Raw genomic sequence first — 19,752 nt, 5'->3', positions numbered from 1 at the left:
ATATCCTATTACTATTTACTGTTTAACTCCACTGAGACTAATATAGTAGATTTAACACAGTGGACTTATTTCTATTTCTTATGTGTAACAGGGATAATATTTTATAAATTATTAATATGCCTCTGAATGCATTCACCTTAGCTAGCCTAAGCGTCCTTCTGCCTAGGAGGAAAATTTTGCCTCAGTACAGACAGAATGCAAAGAAAAAAAGCCTAAGTAATATTCAACTTCTGTAATTCAAAAATAGGATTTTGCAGAAAGACTACAGCCTTGCAAGCCTGCTACTATCTCCAGAGAGGGTTTTATAAATTTCTCAAGTCCTTCCTTGTATATACCAAGAGCCAAGCTTGTAGAACACAGCTCTTAGAGATGCCTAGTAGTGTACTAATGATACCCCTTCCACCAGAGTAAACTCAGAAGTGCAGTGGGCTAAGGAAGAGGGATGTCTTGAGATTTACCTTTCCCAAGGTCTGGTTCGGGACCTTGCCAGGGAAAAGACCAGAGAAACAGTGAGGTGGCTTTAACAAAGAGCGACACAGAGGGGTCAGCCACCCAGACTAGGGTCAAGTGGGAGTTAGAGCCAGACCTCGTGAGGCTCTAGAGCATCAGCAGGACCAAGATAAGTCAGTAAGCCAGGTGATACCACTGGCTCTGACCGAGTGCACAAGTACAAAAGCCAGTGTACAAGTAACAACAGCCATAGACTTGAGCCACGACTGCCAGCACAAGTAGCAACAGGTGGACATGGGATATCACCCCAGAGAGCAGCAGAGAGATGGACATCAACACACACACACAAACACCCTGCAGATAGTAGAACCAGAGGATAAGCCTCCCGAAGATCTCAAGTCTTTCCTTTGGGTATGAGGTCACCAAAGCCATATCCTCCTTAAGAACCATCATCATTGTAGAAAAAAACAGAAGGCACAAACTATCTGAGACTGGGGTTTGTTAATCAACAGACTGATCACTCCTTCTCACCTGAAAAGAGCTCAGGTTTAAGCAGTGGTCACTGGACAAAAATCATTTAATAAGAATCTATTTCAATATTTCTTTGAAGGCAGGGATTACAAACCCCCCAACTGGCCCATCCATTTCCAGAAACATAAATTTGAATTTGAATAGCTTTAAGTGAAACTTGAACTTTCCATTTAGCTATTGACCTCACTACTTATAATCTCATAGCTGGTTCAGTGAGCTTATTTGTGTTACTTACCCTGGCCATGTAAGCAATAATTTTGTGATGGTCTGCTTTAAAAATTTTAAGATGATATAGGTCTGTTTCTTTCTGCTGAATTTACATGTTGGTAAGAAGGAACTCACAAATTAAGAAGTTTTTAAAATTAGATGAACATCAGATTTCTTGGACAGGACACAAAATGCACAAACCACAGAAGAAAAAAATTATATATTGGACTTCATCAAAAGTAAATATCCCTGTTCATCACAGGACTCCATTAAGAAAGTGAATAAACAAGCCACAACTGGGGGAAAACATTCACGAGGTATATATCTGATAAATAACTCATATCTACAATATATTGGGATGGCCAAAAAGTTTGTTCGGGTTTTTACAGAAGATCTTACGGAAAAACCCAAACGAACTTTTTGGCCAATCCAATACGAAGAAATTCTATGAGAACCAACAATAAAAAGATTTTTATTTTAAATGGACAGAACAATTGAGCAGATATTTCACAAAAAGAAATAACTGAATAGTATATTATGCTATAGCAGGAAAATGCAAATTAAATCCAAAATGAGATACCCGTTCATACCCACAAAACTGGCTAAAATCAAAAAGACTACAAAAACAAATGTTGGTAAGGATGTGGAGCATTTCTATAGGAGCACAGAGTGATACAAAACAGTACAACCGGGCTTCCCTGGTGGCGCAGTGGTTGAGAGTCCGCCTGCCGATGCAGGGGACACGGGTTCGTGCCCCGGTCCGGGAAGATCCCACATGCCGCGGAGCGGCTGGGCCCGTGAGCCATGGCTGCTGAGCCTGCACGTCCGGAGCCTGTGCTCCGCAACGGGAGAGGCCACAGCAGTGAGAGGCCTGCGTACCGCAAAAAAAAATAAAAAATAAAAATAAATAAAAATTAAAAATATATATATATATATTCATAGGCAAACTTCATCTATCACATAAGAAATCAGAGCATAGTTGTGGCGGACGGAGTGGAAGACAGACTGCAAAGGAGCCCAGGGAACTTTATGGGGGAATGGCAATGTTCTATACCTTGTTCTGGATGGTACACACACAATTGTATACAATTATCAACCCATATCAAACTAAATACTCAAGATTTATACATTCAACTGCATGTTAATTGTGTCTCAATGAAAATATATATTTATAGACCAACACAGTTCCATAGGGAATAATGATCATATTGAGAGACAGAACTACTAACTTAGTAGTCCTGAAAAAGATTTTTTAATTATTATTTTTCATGACAATTTAAAAAAATGCAGACATAAATAATTCCAACAACATAAAAAAGGAACTAAGTAGGAAGGGAAGTCTCTGTGCAAGTGGAAAAGTGTAAGAGACTGAGTGACAAGGATGTCTATTCTGTGCACTTGGTCATTTTCTTAATGGTATCAGGAGAGTCATTTCAAAAATACTTAATTTGCTCTAAAACCATAATATATTCACGGTTTTGTTAATAAATTGTTATTAAAGATTATTTTTTATAATATTATTTTGGAAGATTACATTTAATTAGAGGGTGAGGCTTCTCTCATCAAAGAAAGAGGGTATCGATACAAAATCACAATTTTTTCTTCTGTAAAAAATTAATATTGGAGGTGTACACAAAAACAATGGAGTACAGATCATTGAAAAAAGCAAATTTATGAAACAAGTTTCTCACAGTTCTTGCAAAATTTAGCAACTTGAAGTATATGATAAACAGTAATAAAATGAATAATTTGAAACGATAGGGACTTGCAACATAGCCCTGGCAACACCGTTAAATGGAGCCCATAGGGACTGTATAAAGCTTTGGCAACAAGGACAACAATGTAGATGTTAATGAAAGAGAACAGCCAAAGAGATCAGGGAGGAGAAAGTGCAATTTAGGAAGAAGGTGGTGAATCCAGATGAAGGGATTAGATGAAACAGACAAATACGATTTTGCACTTGGGGGTTATCCAGAGGCTCTGGGAGCCTAATAATCTTACATACAGTATGCTTAAAATACCTATATTGTAGATACCTATTTATATAATTATGAATAAAATTCGGCTAGAATGCTATCCATATTGTATTAATCAAGTAATTCATCATTCCCTTTTTTGTTCAAAGAATTAGCAAGAGAACCCTAAACAGTTATTGTTTATAATAGAAATACCTTAACCCATCTGGTCAGCACACTACTGTCTTGGAAGGATCTGACTGGGTTAGTCTGACAAACTCACACACCCACCACCATAAATCAAGAGGAGTAAAGAATCCACATTCATAAATAAATATTAATGGTAAACCTCAGGAAAAATTTGGTAAGGGATTTCGTAAAGTCATTTCTATGCATTTTCTATAAGAAAAATACTGAAACATTAAATGGACTAAAACTCCAGACAAGTCCAAATTTGGGTTTTTTTGCTTATGATTGCATGTCAATAACAATATATGTACATATTAAAAAAAGATAACCAACCACTGTTAGTTCATGGTAATACTAAACAGAATGATATAAAGTCAAGTTATTATCTATCTTTTTTTCAGTCTTTTTTAGCATCCTGCTAAATCTTCAATTTTCACCAGCAATGTGTTTATTTACTGCTACAGCTACAGACAGAATTAAACTGTAGCTCCAAAGATATAGTGCTTTCAAAATCAAAATGCAAAAAAGCTTCACGGGTCTATCTGGAGGACTGAATAGTGGCTAACACTTGTTATAAACCCCATTCCTCCTACAGAGGGAGGATGCGCCATGTGAAAAATGGCCTATTTCAGTTCCAAATGTTGGCAGCAATCTGTACCAGTGAGACCCAATTCCAGAGCCAGCAGTACCCAGGTCTTTTCACGCATCACATACTGACAGCTGAATCTGCTTGCGGTATCTTATGCCATACAGTGTTCTTCCTCAATACCTACAATGCCACAAAGACGGATTTTGTCCTTCAAAAACATTTGATCTTTTCTCCGAAAGTGCACTCCGTTCTACTTTCTCTAATTAAAAATAAGTCTCTCTGCAGCAAGAATGTAGAACATTCATTCTACACTTCCCATCGTCCTCTCTCATATTTTTATAGATTTATTTTATGAGTTCTCTCCATTTAATCCACTAAAATCTAAATGCATTCACTGTCCAATGGTCATCAATATCAACAGAGCATTTGATTTACTATTTTTCCTTGAATAGAGAGCTTGTACCTGAAATTCTACATCTCAGTTTAATGATTTGAACATTTCCTTCTGTGGAGTCATATCCCAACATACACTGTTGGAAAAAAAAATAACAAATTATATTTTCCTTACCTACTTCTTCTACTAAGATAGTGTGGAAAAAAAACGAAGCCTCCGGGACTTCCCTGGTGGTGCAGTGGTTAAGAATCCACCTGCCAATGCAGGGGACACAGGTTCGAGCCCTGGTCCGGGAATATCCCACATGCTGTGGAGCAACTAAGCCCGTGAGCCACAACTACTGAGCCTGTGCTCTAGAGCCCGCAAGCCACAACTACTGAAGCCCGTGTGCCTTGAGCCTGTGCTCCTCAACAAGAGAAGCCACCGCAATGAGATGCCCATGCACCACAACGAAGAGTAGCCCCCACTTACCGCAACTAGAGAAAAGCTCCGGCGCAGTAATGAAGACCCAATGCAGCCAAAAATAAATAAATAAATAAATTTATAATAAAAAAAAAAAAGGAAAACGAACCCTCCGATATCTCCCAGTAATACATATTTGTTGCATGGTTATATAATGACTTCACAAAGTCTAAAAAGAGGTAGTTCTGCATTTGCACCTCTATTCTGTTTTCTTCCCATGAGAGAAAAGCTTTGTTACACACAGATGGCTACAGTTTAAACATTCCCTCTAGTTTCTTCATGACAGCTAGGATAGTGTTTACTTAAAAGCAGGCCTTTTCTAGTCTGATGCCTGTGTAATTAACATCAGTCCCAGAAAGTTTCAGAAATAAGACTGAGCCTGCAACTTTCCACAGCCTATCTGGCCTTTCCCCAACTTCACCCTCTGACTTTGCTAATTTGCTGACCAAAATAACAAAAAGTAATCATCCATTAAATAGGTGGGTTCTCCCCACTGGACACTTTCCTGCCTGCTCAATGATTCACAGAGTGAACACTCATTTTTTTTCCATTAGTCTCGGAAACATGTTCTAATTTGGAAGTGTGTTATCAAAGAACAATTTAAATTACACTATTGCCACTGGAAATGCAACTCAATTATTAAAAAGTAGACCCACAGCAGCAAAAGGATGAAAAGTACTATGAGATACTTTGTTGTAGAGAGGCATCTATGATAAGGCTAATGAAATTTTTGCAGCAACTTGAAAAAAACTGACCTCTGCATCAGAGTCAGTGTTCCAAGGTGAGTAGCAGTAAATACACATTTATTCTGGGTTCTTTTCTTTCCCTTTATAGGCCTGATTTCTTGCAAATTCCCATACTGCAACTTAACATTCCAACTCAAGTGCTTATATCCAATTCATTTCAACCTCAAAAAATTCTTAATTTTAACCCATAATAGCCTATGAAAAGTATAATTTAAAACAATGTCCTGTCTCTTCAGGATTACTGTTTATCACAGAAATTAGTGATGAACTTCAGGAAGAATTTAGTAAGGGTTATGGTAAAGGCAACTCAGATTTGAGTTTGAAATGTTAAAAGTCCAATTAAAATGAGTTCCAACTTCTGACCCTCGAATTTTAAGTTAAAGAAATTTGGTAAAGTCATGTCCACATGTTTTCTTTCAGAATAGTAATGAAACATGAAGTGTCCTAAAACCCCAGACAAGCCCAAGTTTGGATTCTTTGGTCTCAAATTTGGATGCAACAATCCCACCTTTGAGACATCTTAAAGCAAATCTCCCCTTTACTTGGGGTATGATGTTTCCTCTCCTGTAGTGAAAAATCTCCTTGTTTTCATTTGAAAGGCAAAAACAGAAAGCCTAGAGTCACAGTGCTTTTCTAAGATGTTTGAATTAAATTATCTATTAAGTATCCTATAAAAATTCAGTCTGAACATCAGGGGATAGGAAGTATTAACAGAAGCAAAGTATTTACATTTCAACTGAACTTTTGAAAATGTCTCAGAAGGAAGAACAAACATGAATGATGGTAACATAAAATAAGCTGCCTCTCAGGAGTACTCAAACACTTTAAACAAATCTGTATTTATAGTATAATTAGCAATTTGATGAAATGTAGTAAGAATACACCAAAGTATATCAGTGAACATGTCCTCCTCCAAAATCAACAGGCTCTCAGGAAACATCCAGGTTCAACATTGAGTTACTAGGAGCACTGCCTCTCATTGGTAGCATGCAGCAACCGTTTTTATGTGTCTTTTTTTTTTTTTTAACAATCTGTTAGTCTCCAGGAAGAACTCTGCTCAGTTACAAGTATATGTCAACACACACAACTCATAGTGAGGATGTTCAGCTACCAATTACTGCCGGAAATTTAAATGAGTTCTAAAAATATAGGTTATATTCTGCTCTAAAATACTTAATCTATTTGGCACTTTTTCTGGAACATTTAATGGTCCACCAGTACAATGTGTTAGACTATAAGAACATAGAATTAGACATACTGCTTGCCTAGGGGATTCTCCATTTAAATAGACAAGCAAAATAGATTAAACACTAAGACACCAGTGAATGGAAGAAATAAAGTGGATCACTACCATTAAGAAGGAATATTCATATGACACAAATGAACCTATCTACGAAACAGAAACAGACTCACAGGCATAGAGAACAGACTTGTGGTTGCCAGGAGGCATGGGGGTGGAGGGAGGGATGGATTGGGAGTTTGGGGTTAGCACACACAAACTATTATATATAGAATAGATAAACCACAAGGTCCTACTGTGTAACACAGGGAACTATACTCAATATCCTCTGATAAACCATAATGGAAAAGAATATAAAAAAGAATGTTCATATATATATAACTGAATCACTTTGCTGTACAGCAGAATTAACACAGCATTGTAAATCAACTATATTTCAATTTTTAAAAAGAAGGAATATTTATAAATCAGATACAAAATGCACAGCACAGTAGTAAATGACAGAATATCTCTCAGTAGCAAACTTCAGAATACTAGAACTTCAAGATGCTTTTTAAAAGGGAACTGTTTTGAAGAGAGAGTCAAGGATTGTCAGACAGATGAAAAAGAAGATGTCCTGGACACCTGTAGTTACAATAAAAAGTTAATTAAAAGGGAAAAGATAGTAATTCACTTTTAGCTGGAACTAAAGTAACCTTAGAAATCATTTAGTCTAATCCCCACCCCACACCCATTGAAACATCTTCCCTGAAATAGGTCATTTAATCTCTATTTGAGTATTATTAGAAGCATGTTTATTGGATGGATGGATGGATGGACAGATGGATGGACAAGTATTGCTTAAAATAAGCCTCTTAATTTTTGAATTTATTTGTTGAAAATGCTTTTCTTACATTGACTCAAAAATTTCCTCTTCCTAACTTCCTTTGCAGATCCTAGTTTTGCCCTCTATAACAGTTCTGCCCAGTAGAAGAAGTAGGAGAGCCACAAATGTGAGTCACATAAATAATTTTAAGTTTCTATTGGCCACATTTCAAAATAAAGGAACAGGGGATTTTAATTTTAATAATGTACGTATTTGACCAAATATATCCAAAATATTATTACAACATATAATCAACATTAAAATATTGAGATTTTACATTCTTTTTGTAGACTGTCTTCAGAGCCCCATGTGTATTTTGATACTTACACTGCATCTCAGTCTGTAGGAGGCACATTTCACGTGCTCAAGAGCCACATGTGGCCAGTGGCTGCTACACTGGACAGCTTAGTTCTAGACAGTGGTTCACAAATTTGACTGAACATCAAAATCACAGGAAGATTTTTCAAACTATAGATTCCTAGGATTCACCCCCCAGAAATACAAACTTAGTTAGTTTAGGAAGGCCAGAGAGTATTTTTAACAAGGCAGTCAATTAACCACTGATCATCAGGCTGACATTTGGGCATTACTGCTCTAGAACAACACAAAATAAACCTAAGCCCTCCCGTACAGGACTGTCCTTCAAATATCTAAAATATAGGGTCCTATCTCCAGTGTCTTTTATTCTCCAGGCTAAAAATTCCAAACTCTTTCACCTGTTCCTCATCTGACATGGTTTCCAAACCTTTCAATTCTCCAGTTGCTGTCCTCTGGATACATTCCAGTTTGTTTGCTTGATTTGCAATAGTGGAAAAGTACCACAGCATAGATAACCCAAATCAATCCCACCTGCCTTGGAAATCTTTCTGAGTACGTCCATATGAATATGAGTGTCTCTGCTAAATGGTGAATTCACAATACTTCAAAGTAAAATTTTAACAAGTGTTCACGATGTCCAGGTTTTTCACCATGCTGCTGTTTCCTCTGTGGCACACTTCATCTTGGGATAGAGAAGAGCTCTCTCAGAATAATTCAGAGACTAAGTTAAGCGGAGCTACCCTTTTTCAATGCCTCTCAACCCTCTTACTTTTTCTTATGACTGGAGAAGAACGTAGGTGTTTGGATTTAGTACAAGAGTTCTTCAGCCTTCTTTAAAGTTACATAAATATAAAATATAATAATGTCACCAAAAACAATTGATTTGTCATGACTAAATGGACTCAATTCAACATTACAAATATTCACTTACTGATGGTTTACTGAGCATATCATGTGTGCCACCACAATAGGCCAGGAGGCCACAAGAAGCAAGGCAGAGTCCCAAGCCTCAAGGAGATCGCAATCTAGTTAGCAAGACAAGTAGATTCATGTGACAAATATTTATGGAGTTCTTACTATACGCTAGGCACTTGGGTGATATATTAGTTAATAAAACATCCAAGAAGCCCTGCTCTTATGGAGCTTACTCTCCAGAGGGAAGAAAGAGAATAAACAATTCAAATGATAAATAAGTGCGTTACATAGCATGTTAGATGATAAATGTTATGGAAGTTAACAGATCAGAATAAAGGGTATCAAGAATACTTGTGGGGTAAAAGACAAGTTGAAATTTTACTCAGTGGTCAGGGTAGGCCTCATTAACAAACTGATATTTGAGAAAACATCTGAAGAAAGTTAGTGGGAAAACATGTAGACATCTGGGAGAGCAGGATTCCAGGCATTACAAACAGCCAGTGCAAAGGCCCTGAGTCAAGAGAGTGCCAGGCCTATTTCAGGAACGGGAAGAAGGCCAGTAGGGTTAAAGCCAACAGCAAGGCAGAGAGCAGCAAATTAGGCCAGAAAGTAATGCGGCGGGGTGGCAGTGTTCATGTAGCTCTTTGTAGGGCATAATAAGAACTTTATTTTTGACTCTGAGTGAAATGAGGAACCGCTGAATGTTTGGGGCAAAGCAGTGACACGATGTGAATTATGTTTTGCAAAGATCACTCCTACAAGTATGTTGAGAACAGACTGCAGGGGAGCAAAAGGGTAAACAGGAAGACTGCTTAGGAGGCTATTGCAATAATCCAGGCAAAAGATGACGATGGTGGGCTTCCCTGGTGGCGCAGTGGTTGAGAGTCCCGCCTGCCGATGCAGGGGACACGGCTTCGTGCCCCGGTCCGGGAAGATCCCACGTGCCGCGGAGCGGCTGGGCCCGTGAGCCATGGCCGCTGAGCCTGCGCGTCTGGAGCCTGTGCTCCGCAACGGGAGAGGCCACAACAGTGAGAGGCCCCCGTACAGCAAAAAAAAGATGACGATGGTGTGGATCGGGGAAGTAGCAGCAAGGAAAATAAAAGTGGTCAGAGTTTTTATGTTAAAAAGAAAACCCTAGCTATAACACAGCAAGGTGGTTGTTTCAGTAAAGAAAGCTTAGAGAACACAGAAGAAGAAACAACAATTCTACCAAGGAAAGATTAGTATCTTAGGTGAGTCCTGAATAATATGTAAAAGTTCACCAGGAAAAAGAAAGAGGAAAAACAATGCAGAGAAGGAACTGGCACAGAGTTGTTAGTGGCCAGGAAAAGTATATGGCATGATCCTTTCCCTGGGGAACTTATAGTCTCAACAGAGAGACAAGACAGTAAATCACTTAAGACCAGAGTCCCAGGTGCCACTGGAATGAAAATTGGCAAAGGGACTACAGAGGGAAACAATCATGCCAGCAAGATATTCAAGAAAAGCCAAAGAGGGAAGAGATTTGGGAACATATGTATATGTATAACTGATTCACTTTGTTATAAAGCAGAAACTAACACACCATTGTAAAGCAATTATACCCCAATAAAGATGTTAAAAAAAAAAAAAAGAAAAAGAAAAGCCAAAGATGTAGCAGGAAATGTAGGGAAAGTGACTCTGATTCAGAAAGGACCCAAAGGACCACCCCCAAAGGTTCTGTCAACATTACCCTGGCCCATAAACCACCATTCAAGGTTCCCTGGAATCTTATCCTCTACCACCAGCTCCCACCAACAGACCAAGCTGGTACCTTGTCAAGGAAAGCCACGGTGACCCAGACAGAGCCAGGGAGAACAACTGTGTTGTTTTTCAGAACTTCTAACACTTCTCCCCACAATACATGACTCAAAATCTAAGCTAAACCTTTAATACACTTAAAAAGTAATGTGTGTTGGGGTGACTGTAGAGGAACTACGTTCTGAATCTTCTTTTGCTGGTTTTCTCTATGCCCCCCCAACTTCTGAACAGTGGTACAGCAGGGCAGATTTTACCCCTTCCTCTCCAAACTGACCATTTGTTCTCATTTCCCTCTACCTAAAACCGCATGTCCTCTTCTCCCAAGTAAAGCCCAAACAACAAAAATAGAACAGGAGATGCTTCAGGGCCAGTTTCTCCCCCACTCCACTCTACCTTCACCTTCATCCCTGCATCCCATGAAAGTCACCTTAGGTTAGCTCCTCCACAAAATGCAGCATTTCTACCAGGGAGCCCCTAAAACAATCCAAGGGAGCTTGATCTGCTGCTAAGCTAATTCCAAATAAAAACAATATTTAACGTGTATTGAATGTTTAGTAAATGCCATACACAGTTTTATTCATATAATCTACACAGCAGCTCTAAGAAATAGTACTGTCATTATCTCAATTGAAGTAGAGATACGTTAAACAACAAATTCAGGTTCACACTAGTGAACAAAGGAACCAAAGTTTGAACCCAAGATACCTAGCTCTGGAGTCCATGTTCCTAATTACTACTGCACATCAATTTGAACTTGGAATTGTCTCCATCATTTCTTCCCTTTGTCTAGACAGGTAGAGTGTGACCTTCCAAGCACTGGTTTGTTGTCCACATTCTAAATCTTCTCTTTGAAGGGAGAGACACCTGGTTGTCTGGGTTCCCCATCCCTTCCCCAGAATGAAGGCTGTCAGGAGGGTTGCCATCAAGAACAACTCAGCAAATACTTGTCCAAGGGCCCGTGTCCAGTTCCTGGCAGCAGCCCTAATGGGAAAGGGAAGAGCTGTGCTCCACTTTTCTTCCCATCTATTCTCTCCCTAATTCTTCTTAATTACAGTGGTTTATATCTGAGTTTCAACAAATGTGAAGCAAAAGTTACCATAACAAAAATTATCCCCTAAAAAATGAGTTTCCACATGACTGGCATCTCTCTTCAATGTCAATTCTAAACTAAGACTAGCAAAAGATGAAAAGTTTCATAAAATTGATAAAAACAATGTAAGAGGAATGCTCAAATGACACACAAAGGCACTAACTTATGATGATCTTATATAGGTAGATAAATTTTTAACATGAAAAATAAAAATTTGACCAAAATGATAAATACCTCAAAATAAATGATTTCTTATTAAAAGGTTAAGAGATAGTCCTCAGATATTTTTGCAAAAATAAGCAAACAGAAAACCCCAACACTTGATTTTATTTACTTGTTCTTATAACTGACTAACAGTTAAATGATTACCTACATTTTGTCAAATGTAGACTAGGACAAATGATTGTCACAGTTTCTAGCTTCTTTAACATAAAGTCCCAAATTTACTTTTTCACTATTTACAATTAAACTTTGGTTCCTGCTTTACCTCCTGTAATAACTTATGTAGACATCTTCTTTCCTCCATTATACTGTATGTCCTATCCTTATACATAATAGCAGTGCAATAAATATTTGCTAAATTGAATTAAAGTAAAATCAACAGGAGACATCACACCATAAGGCCTTAATATCTAATACCAAAGTTACCAGTTAGCATACAGACAATAATTATCTGAATTATGGACAGATAATAACAAGAACTCAGAAAAGGATAGGTGTCTGCAAGAATGGGGTCTGGGGGCTTCCCTGGTGGTGCAGTGGTTGAGAATCCGCCTGCCGATGCAGGGGACACGGGTTCGTGCCCCGGTCCGGGAAGATCCCACATGCTGCGGAGCGGCTGGGCCCGTGAGCCATGGCCGCTGAAACTGCGCGTCGGGAGCCTGTGCTCCGCAACGGGAGAGGCCACAGCAGTGAGAGGCCGGCATAACGCAAAAAAAAAAAAGAATGGGGTCTGGGACCAGCATGAGGTGAATGAGCTAGTGGGAGATGGAATAAAGCCACAGAAAGGCCCTTCACTTCAGTTATTATCCAGGGTGCGCTTTGGCCATGACGTTTGAGATCATTCACCAGTCAGAGCCTGTCAAGACTGCTCCAGCTTCTCCCAAATCAAACCTAGTTGGCATCCTACAGATACCCCTGTCCCGTCGCGGAGCACAGGCTCCGGATGTGCAGGCCGAGCGGCCATGGCTCACGGGCCCAGCCGCTCCGCGGCGTGTGGGATCTTCCCGGACCGGGGCACGAACCCGTGTCCCCTGCATCGGCAGGCGGACTCTCAACCACTGCGCCACCAGGGAAGCCCACCCCTGGCACTTTTGATAGAGAACTCTAGTAATTCTTGCCCCTGTCCATAGTTCTGACTACCATACTTACTGGGTGCCAAACACCATGCTAAGTGCTATCCATTCCAGTTCCAAAATATGCATGCTTTCTAATTTTCCCCCTCAACCTCTGGATGAAACTTTTGGGGGAAGAAGGGGTGCATTTTTGAAAAATAAGCACAACTGAAAAAACCCACAACTTGATTTTACTCTGTTTGTCCTCAGAATGATGGAGAGAATCCCTTAAAGACTCATCATTTAGTATGAAGACTCTGAATTTACACTTAAAAAACTTTTAAGTCCCAAATGACTAAGATAACTTTAACTGACTAGTTCAAGTTTCTAACCACTGAACAAATTTATTCTCATGGATAGTAGAAGGAGGGCTCAAAAGAAAGTTTAATTCAGTTACAAAATAAATGAACATTAACATTTAACATCTACAGCAGTTTCCTATCACTGCTGTAGCAAATCACCACAAACTTAATGGCTAAATCAATGCAAATTTATTATCTCGCCGTTCTAGAGGTTCAGAAGTCCAAAATGAATCCCACTGGGCTAAAATCAAGGTGTCTGTGAGGCTGAGATCCTCCTGGAGGTTCTAGGGGAAAATCCATTCCCTCACTTTTTACAGCTTCTAGAAGCTGCCCACATTCCTTGGTTCAAAACCACCTTCCAAGTGCAAAGTCAGCAAGGACCAATCAAGTCTTTCTCATGTTACATTACACTGACACTGACTTTTCTACCTCCCTCCTCCATATTTAAAGGAGTGCCATGGCCATGGCCCTGGGTACATGGCCCTGTGGGCACCCCCCGAGTGATTCCATAAAGTCCACCCAAATAATCTCCATATTTTAAAGTCCACTGATTAGCAACCTTAATTCCTTCAGCAACTTTAATCCCCCCTTACCCCGTAACATAACATATTTACAGGTTCTTAGGATTTAGTATGTGGACAGTTGGAGGACCATTATCCAGCCTACCATAATCTGTCCTTCAGCAAGATTTATAACCATCCCACAGGCAAAACACATTTACTCTATCCCAAAGTCCCCCAAAGTCTCAACCCATTAGAATATCAACCCGAAGTTTAAAATCTGGTCTAAATCTTATCAATTCAAAAGCCCTAAATCTCATCATCTAAATCAGGTATAAATGAGACTTTGGGGGCTTCCCTGGCGGCGCAGTGGTTGAGAGCCCGCCTGCTGATGCAGGGGACACAGGTTCGTGCCCCGGTTCGGGAAGATCCCGCATGCCGCGGAGCGGCTGGGCCCGTGAGCCATGGCTGCTGAGCCTGCGCGTACAGAGCCTGTGCTCCGCAGCGGGAGAGGCCACAACAGTGAAAGGCCCGCGTATCACAAAAAAAAAAAAAAGAGACTTTGGGTATTATCCATCCTGGGACACAATTTCTCTCATCTGTAAACCTGTAAAACTCAAGAAACAAGTTAACTGCTCCCCAAATAAAATGGTGGGATAGAAATAGAATAACAGTTATAGACATCCACATTCAAAAAGGGAGAAAATGGAAGTTAAAAAAATTAGACACCAGATCCATGCAATTTTGAAATCCAGCCATGTAAACTGCATTTGGTTTTAAGATCTGCGAATAATCCTCTGTGATTCTTGGCTCCACCCTCTAGGCTCTAAGCTCTGTCTTCTGGGCTCTCAGTTCTGCCCATGAAAGGTGGCACATGTTTGCAGCTGAGTAATTTAACCAGCCTATTTCTTGCTTGTAGAATTTGGGGGACCCAACAACCTTCCTTCATTACATCTTCTCACTTGCCCTTTCAGGTTAAGCCAGGAGTGTTATTGCTGGTATGGTTTTCTCAAGAACCTTGTGGGTCTCCCACATGCGTCATAGAGATTTACTCCATTAAACAACAGGCTCCTTCACAAATACTTCCTGGATAAATCCATCTCTATTACAGGTTTCCACTGAGTTGTCTGAGGGAATACATGAGTCACACGTTCAATTTCTTCAAAGTGCCCTCTATGTGACTGAATACTCTGACCTTACTTCTAAGGCACTAGCAAAAGGTTTTTAGACCACACTATTGGCTTTCTCTCCTGAGTAGGCTTTCCTGCCAGTGAATCTCCTAATTTTAGCATATTTTGCAATCTGGATATGTTAAGAATTTCTCAAATACCAAGTTCTGGTTCCTTTCTTGCCTGACAGTTCTTCTCTCAATCTATCTCTCTCCTTTCACATTTTACTATAAGCAGCAAGAAAAAGCCAGGCTGCACCTTTAAAACTTTGTATATATATCACCTCAGCTACATATATAAACTCATGTTTACAAGTCTTGCTTTCTACATAACTGCAGGGCAGAATTCAGCTAAGCTGTCTGCCACTATATAACAAGGATATCCTTTCCTCTAGTTTCCAATAACATGTTCCTGATTTCTATCTGAGCCCTCACTAGCATTGCCTTTAATGTCCATATTTCTACAAATAGTCTGTTCATGACAGTTTAGGTATTCTCAAAGGTGATTTGGGTTTTGTTTACTATGTTCCATCTTCTTCTGAATCTTCACTAGTAGAATCGCCAATGTCCATATTTCTACTAACAGTCTATTCAGCCTTTTTTATCATGTCCCTCAAAATTCTTCCAGCTTATGCCTATTGCCCAATGTCAAAGCCACTTCCACAGTTTTAGGTATTTCTTACAGCATCTCCACTTCCATGAATCAAAATCTGTATTAGTTTCCTATTGCTGCTGTAACAAATCACCACACACATAACTGGCTTAAATCAACACAAATTTATTATCTCACATCTCTGGAGGTCAGAAGTTCAAATTGTATCTCACTGGGCTAAAATCAAGGTGTCAGCTATGCTGTGTTCCTTCTGGACACACTAAATGAAAATCTGTTTTCTTGCTTTTCTGAATTCTGGAGATTGCCCACATGCTTTGGCCGTTGCCCACTTTTATCTTCAAAGCCAGCAATGAATGGCAGGTCTAGTCATTCTTCTTTGAATCACTCTGACACTGACTCTTCTACCTCCCTCTTCCAGATTTAAAGGACCTTTGTGATTACATGAGGCCTACCCAGATCATCCAAGATTTGCAACCTTAATTCCCCCTTGACATGTAACACAACATATTCTCCGTTCCTAGGCTTAGGACGTGAACATCTTTGAGGGACTATTATTCTGCCCACCACAGTATATATTGTATAATGATAAATTTTCAATTCTTCTGTATAAATATGATCTACTGTGTAAACTGATCCGTGCTTTCTTTGTTTGCTTCATTTCATATCATAACACTTACATTTCCACTACTCTGGATTTCTTCCATTTTCTCAAGTGCACCATGCTCATTTCAGGTCAGGATCTTTGCTCATGCTATTTCCTTTGCCTGTGTTACTCTTCCTTTCTGAATCCCCACAGCGCCTCTTCCCCAGACTACTCTTATGTATCCTTTGGCTATCAGCTTAAATGACTCTCCTTCAAAGGCAGTTTCCTTGATCCTGTGACTCCCTAAACAAGAATGTAGATTCCCATTACATCCTTAGCTTCTCTTCATATCATTTATCTTAACAGTGATGAAATTATTATCTGTGTAATTGTTTGTTTAATGACTATTTTTAAGGCACTATGAAAGTAAAGTTCTAACTTCATTTGTTATAGGCCTAACACCTAGCAGAATAGGTGCACAAAAAAATTCTTCATAACATTAATTTTATAATTTAGGGTACTGAAGCTCATAGAAATTAAGTAACTTCACCATAGAAACACAACTAATGAAATTCCACTTGGGTCTAACTGGTTTCAAAGCCCATCTCTTCAAAGCCCACAGTCATTGTGTTATTCTATTCTAATGCGGCATCAAAATGACCATTGTCTCTAAGTCCACAGAGACTCTCTGATCTTCATACTGAAGAAAAGTACTCACTGCCACCTCACTTTCCTTAATGCAGTTACCGTTGCCTAGTCAAGCCAATGACTCACCACCAAATGCCAAATTTCATTCCTGTTTTCAAATACTGGCATAAGGTAGACTTGTGAACATTTTTTTTCCTTTAACATCTTAAAGTTCTTTAAAAATAATTACTAAATATTTATTTCCCAACCAACTTGGGGGAAAAAAAAATGCTTTGATTTTATCTACTTCTCTCGTGGGGATTAGTGACATTATAAAATCTGTGAACACCTTAGAAGAAACTTTATTAAACCAACAGAGGAAACTATCTAGTTTGGGAACCTGGCCAGACAAAATGTTAAAACCAAAGATCTAAAAATCATGTTAGAAAGTCCTAGAACTATGCTTCTGTATTCTCTCATTCTTGGTGTCTCATGTATAAACAGGAAAGATTATTATAATCATTATCTGGAAGAATATTCCCTAGACTTTAAACAAGGTTGATAGAATTCTATTTATAATTTCAGTAGCCCTTAACATTTCAGAATTCTTTACCACCTTTCATAGGTCTTTTGACTGTCAGAACCTGGTCCTCTATTTTTTAAAACCATAAGTGTATTTTTGTATCTATCAGTCAGACTGTAGCTAGAAATACATGGAAGATCTTGATATAGATTCCAAACTGTTGCCTGGTCACTTTTTTCTTTTGAAAAGTATAATTGGCACAGATCAAAAGCCACATGTATCAAAAGATGATCTAATTTAGCATCTTATTACTTCAATTCCCAAAGCAACTGTAAACCAAATTTCAACAACAACAAAACAATTTTAGTGATGCTATATATGACAAAAATCAGGTATGACTTTGAAATACATTTCTACTTCCTTTTATTATACATATGTAATGAATATAATAGTTATTAATAGTAGATTCTTAGTGCACAATAATTTACAAAAACTCTTTAGTTTCTAAAAGTACTGAATTATAAGCATATTAAAAAAACAATAAAGAGAAGAATGAACTAGCTAAATGGAGAAGCAATGTTAAATGAGCAAAAATCATTGGGAAATTGTATGTTGAGATTTCTTTAATTTAAAGATAAGAGACAAAAGAAGATAGAGAGATTTGATGGTTCAAAAAGCTCTTCCATCTATTTGGAACATATCTGATAGCACAAAGTAACATATCTGATAGGTTTATGTGAAATCTGAGAGCACCTCACAGGTTTGTAATGTGTTACTATTCCTGCTATGCCATTTTGAAGACTATACAAAAATATCCGCCGCACCCTCAATTCACTATAAAGCGAATCCATAAAATCTTCAGAGGCTGAAAGCTTTTGTCTCTCTAAAATCCATGTAATCCCAGCAAAGCCCAGAACTGACTTCTTAAAAACAGTTTCCACATTCTAATAGCAGAGAAAAGACCTTTCCAAGGTAATGCAAAACTATCAAGCAGGGCCAAAGGTCTACCTATTGTCAATTTTATAATCTAAATCTGAGAATCAGAGAAATCATTAGAGCATAATAAACACATCAGTAATACACGCCTACTGAGAACACAGCAGGTAGCAAATACTTGCTGATTGATTGGCTATATGAAATAAGGTGCATAATTTGGCATGAAATAAAACTTTACACCTCCAAATCTCGTACACTATATTTGTCAGGCATTTACTCTGTCTAAATATTGTGCTTGGTACCAACAAGGAAACAAAACAATTCATCGGTGTGCACTGATATGTAGTAAGTATGGCCAATTCATTCACAACACAATGCCTACCTTGAAGAACTGGCAATTTAAATAAAAATGAATCCTAAACATTTCTTATAAAAATTTAACCAGGAGAAGATAGTGGTGCCTTGAGACTATTTCCTAGAAATTGTCTAGCATCAGAACATAAAATGCACAGTCCTGAAGGTTTCTATTTGTGACAGCTCAGACGGTCTTCAGAGAAAGACAAGAAGAGCACCAATATAATTTAAAGGACCTTTGGAAATTTTAAGGGCACTTCAACGCCATTTGTTTATCAGGAGCTTTAGCTTCTGTAAAGCTTTCCACTTAATCAAATTGGCAGCCCTGAAGTAATTTTGTTTCCAGCTCACAGGGATTGAAAACTCAGAGATTTGAAAAAAAAGGAGAAGAAGAAAAAGAGAAAAACAGAAGCTTAACTCTAATGACACTTTTATTCTGCTCTGTGAATTTTGCTGACGGTCTAAGTCTTATTTCCTTTATTAGATTTGGTCATTGTTGTTAAAGGAGTCAATATCCAAATCACACCCCCACTCCCCACCAAAAAAAAGAACTCTAAGTAAATAAAATATTATCACGAATATCCCTCACAGTAACAGCATTTAGTAGGCTCACCATAATTAAAACAGAAAACTGCATTTAACTTATTGTAAGAGTAAACTTGCTTTAAATAAATGCAACACATGTCAATTTCCTCCTTTTCCAACTGTAAGCTTTGGTGTTACTGTCCATGGTGACACATACTGGCTATACCACGCAACAACACCACTACAGAAACACTCAAGTTTTATTTTATGCCTATTTCTCGGTGGCAAATTTGCTGAAGTGGTTTTATTTTGCATATCCAACTCTTTAGTAATTATGAGTTGCATTTTTTTTGAAGCCACAGCACTGAAATCACAAAAGAAAAAGTGGGTGGGGTGGGGAGAAGACGCTTTAGTCAGTCCATCAAATATGTTAAACCAAATTCCATTTCTCTTTTGCCTCATCTGTACTTTACCATATGTGAAACTAGTCTTTCTGTATGTGTTTAGCTACGTTTTAGAAGCTCATGCTACAGCACCTTCCCACAAACCAAGCAGTC

The 19,752-nt window shown here is 38.6% G+C and overlaps 1 protein-coding gene across 2 annotated transcripts in view; it reads right to left on the bottom strand.

The window, feature by feature from the left end:
- The window catches only part of NELL2 (neural EGFL like 2), a 378,516-nt gene that overhangs the window by 356,758 nt on the left and 2,006 nt on the right, over nucleotides 1–19,752 (bottom strand). The window lies entirely within an intron of this gene.

Source organism: Aethalodelphis obliquidens, unplaced genomic scaffold (assembly GCF_003676395.1).
Source record: "Aethalodelphis obliquidens isolate GAN/ISIS:26980383/991018 unplaced genomic scaffold, ASM367639v1 scaffold84, whole genome shotgun sequence".
In the NCBI taxonomy this organism is placed as follows: Eukaryota; Metazoa; Chordata; class Mammalia; order Artiodactyla; family Delphinidae; genus Aethalodelphis; species Aethalodelphis obliquidens.
Note: the sequence above shows the minus strand (reverse complement) of the source record. Positions and strands in the feature narration are given on the sequence as shown.